Genomic DNA, 3,972 nt, shown 5'->3' with positions numbered 1-3,972 from the left:
AGCAAGAGAATGAAAATAGTAAGTCGTCATGGTGGCCAAGCCATGTCGCACTGAAATCATTACCTTTTATAAGGCTTAGTGAATCTCGTATTCTAACAATTGGGCATCCTCACAAGCATTGCAGAATTTCTCTTGTCCACGAACGAAGTTCGGATAATCCATTGGTTCTGCAAGCTGAACAAAACATCTATCATATCTCCACAACTCTCTGGCTTTCGTATGCTCCTAAGAAAACGTTTGTTCATCCATCATAGCTTCTTCCAAGTTTTTTCTCCAAAAAGGTAGTACTTGATCCTTATTAGTCCCCGGGGTCTGTGGGTTTCAGGCATACTTGGAATTACTCCGCCTTTAAATTTCCATAGTGTTTCAGTCCATCATATTCTTGGGGTAACCATCATATAATAATAATCCTTGGACTTATTTTTGGTACACACTCCATTCTGGGGGATACTTTCCATTGGTGTGTTTACCATAAAAGGTATTGATTCATCCATAAATCATATTCATTTCATAATCAATCCTTTATTACATCCTTACTTTCTTCAAAATTCTAACTCAAAAGTAATTTATTACAAATGCTGCCATCCACATTGTTCGGTATGGTCAAGCATTTCTGCCAACTTTATTCATCTGTCTCTCTTGGAGGTACTTTAGTTCCACTGGAACTTTCCGAGGTGCTCCTTGAAATCATCCATCTTTTGCTTCATCATGGTGGCCATGAGCTTCATCTCCATCATCTCCGCATGCACTTCACTCAGGTATTCCTGGGTATGACGGAGTCTTGCTTCAAGTATTTCTCCAATCTGACGTATGGCTTCCATGGCAGCTTCACGAACAGCATCAAAGAAGGTTGCTCGTGGTACACGTGAAATGAAAAAGTATTGCCCCATAGTCTTTGGAAAAACTCCTTTCACACGGTGGAGATGTACTTCCACATACCAAAGTTCCACTCCACTTTCCATGAATGGGTAGCCTTTGTAGACTGCATCTCCTTCAAGATGAATGTGCTTCATCATGTCCTTCAGGATTTTCGGGTAATCATGATCACTTGTCAGGGTCATGATCGTTTCTGGGCCCTTGAGGAATGACTCGTAGAGAGTTGTCATCTGGAGGTGTCAGTAAATAGGTACTCAGAGGAATGTATGTGTCTCCTTGGTAATCATGGTACATTCCTACTCAGTGGATCATGTGGGTTTACCGATTACTACCACACTTAAATGAGACATACTCATGCCTGCATAGACCATATTTTCTCATATCCTCATAAATGTTCAGAGATCTTTGTTCGTAGAGAAACAACGCGTACATTTTCAACATAAGAAATCATGAGACAATAAATTCAATTTATTCATGATGTTATTACAATCCCAGGGACTTCTGTTACAAAAAATTTCACTCCATGATCTCATGAAAAACAAGAGTTCTTCATATTACACTAATTGCCGCGGTCAAAACTTAACTACTCCTTCTTAGCTTTCTTCCTTTGTGGACAATCGCTAGCAAAATGTCCTGCTTCCTTGCAACGAAAGCAAATGAGTTCTGACAAGTCTCGAGGCGTCTTAGTGTTTGCTTGTGCTCCTTGGGTTTCCGGCTTCCTTCCTGAGCACATGTATTTGTGGTGGCCAAATTCCATACACTTGTAACATCTGACATGACTCAGGTCTATATCTGCAGAGATTTGGCTCTTCCGAGGGTACCTTTTTTTTTCTTTCCAGACTCCTTTATTTTGGCCAGTTCTTCTATTTCAAGTGGATCAAACTCCACTTTTTCCGTCGGGAAGTTTCCCAGATACTCTTGGCTTCCCTTCGTGCAATCCTGTGAATAATGTCCTTCTTCTCCACATGAGTAGCATGCATTGGAGAAAAATCTGGTCAGACCTTGTCCATCAGGGTCTTCAATATTTTCGTTCATCACCGGCTCTTCTAAAATCTTCTTCTTCAGGGTTTCCTTCACTGCATCTTTCAGCTGCTTGACAACTTGTTGCACCTTGGGGTAAATGTTACACTGAGCTGGGTAGTGGGTGGTTCCTTCACAAAGGAAACAAGTCACCTGACTACTTGGGCACTCCTCAGCTAGGTGATTTTCTTCACAATGAGTGCATCCATCCTTGTGTCCTTCCTGGGTGTGTCCTATTTCTCCACAGATCTTGCATGCACAAGTCTTCTCCTTCGGATTATCATAGCACTTCTGAATAAGTCGGGATCTTAATAGAGTATTCTTGAATTAGTCTCAAGTTTCTGCTCCACTAAATCCTTGTATGGCATGGTGCATTTTCCACCAGATAGCAGCACTTTGGGTAAAGTACTGGGGAGCGTGTTCCACTTCATACTTCCTTGAGATTAAGTTACTCCCGAAGTGGTTCTCCATGTTCTGAATCCATATCTCAGCTTCCAGCTGGGTCATTGGTCCAGAGACTACAAGTCGAGCTTCGTACTCCATCTGGTAGGGTTGAGGTTTTTGGGGATGAGACGGGTAAGAGAGAGGGAGATACACAATACAAACAATATTTTTGAGAATAGGTTTTAGTTGTGGCCGTCGGAAAACACACACCAATGACGGCTCACAAATCATCGTATCTAACGTGAGTATATAAAAGGGGTTTGGACTTCTAATGGTCATATAATTATTCGAACACTTCAGGGTCTTCAAATTCTTCGGGTCTTGAGAGTCTTCAATTGGTGTAGCTTCAACTGCATGATGAAATCCTCTTTACTTTGAAGTGGGAGTCGGTTGATTCTTCATGAGGTCAAAGGGGTAAGGGGATTGTATAACTATTTGAGGTGAGAGAGAATATTTGATGAAATCAAAAGAGATGAGAAGTGAAAGGTGTTCTTGAAAAATAAAAAATTTGACAGATCCTTTCCTAAGAAATTTCCAGTTTCTAGGGTCACGTCCTACAGTCAACATGTGCTCTGATACCATTTCTGTAGCGACCCGACTCAAGACGAGTCAAGCCTCTGTGTTTCTGTGCCATCCCTGGGTCAGTATGCTGGCACACACAGTACATCGATGTATATATCAAAGTGCAATCACATGTAAATATCGTAAAACTGATATATACCTTAATTATTTCAGCGGAAGCAGTCAAGGGAGTGGAGTCCCAATAAACACCAATGGCAAGTTGAGTGTAGACCGTAACCCTGAATCGTACTCTTACTCATCGAAGAAAAATATCTGCAACATAAGACGTTGCAGCCGTGTAGGTCAGCATATTGAATATGCCGTCAGTCACATAAGAGAGGCGTACAATGTCATCTATACTATATGCATATATGGCAGGTGGGGTTGTAAGTTTTAGCGTAAAGCAAAATTTTCTCCTACAACAAGAGGGGCTAAAAGAAAAATATTACTACAAAGGTTGGTTGTTAACGAGATGGTTCCGCCAACCAGTTCTCGTACCCGAGTTGTCAATAATTACCCTCATCAAATGTATATAATGGTGTTGAGAAATCCAGATAACTTCAGTTCCTTTGGCTCAAGTTGTCCATGACCGTGGACACGGCTAATCGATTAGGTTTGAGTACTCTGCAGAATTTTGCACACGTTCCCCACAAGATTTGATCGCCTCCGAGTATGTCCTCGCACTTCAGGGTGTTTGAAGACCGGATGATCAAAACATGGTCTTTCAACGGGTCCCTCTGAATCCCTGTCGGTGCCCATCCAATCCTACCGTTCTTCTACATCTGCTAGCACCGCCTGTCCAGAGTCGCCGCGTTGTCCAACCAAGCCAGAGCCCATAATGACTTGTGGCTGTGCAGGTAAGCCTTGGGTCTTGAAAATATCCGTCCGTCTCTTTGAGCCTGGGTGAAGCTTTCCGCAGGATGTCATAGCCTCTCCAGCATCCCGCGTCATCCACTGGGTTCTCCAGGGAGCCGATCAACCGTCCTTCACCCAGAGTTACATTGCGTCCGAGGTCTTGAAAATCTTGTCTTAACCGGTCTTGATTATTTAATCAACCTTGCATCACTCGTG

Source organism: Hordeum vulgare, chromosome 4H (genome assembly GCF_904849725.1).
Source record: "Hordeum vulgare subsp. vulgare chromosome 4H, MorexV3_pseudomolecules_assembly, whole genome shotgun sequence".
In the NCBI taxonomy this organism is placed as follows: domain Eukaryota; kingdom Viridiplantae; phylum Streptophyta; class Magnoliopsida; order Poales; family Poaceae; genus Hordeum; species Hordeum vulgare.
This window is presented reverse-complemented; position numbering follows the sequence as displayed.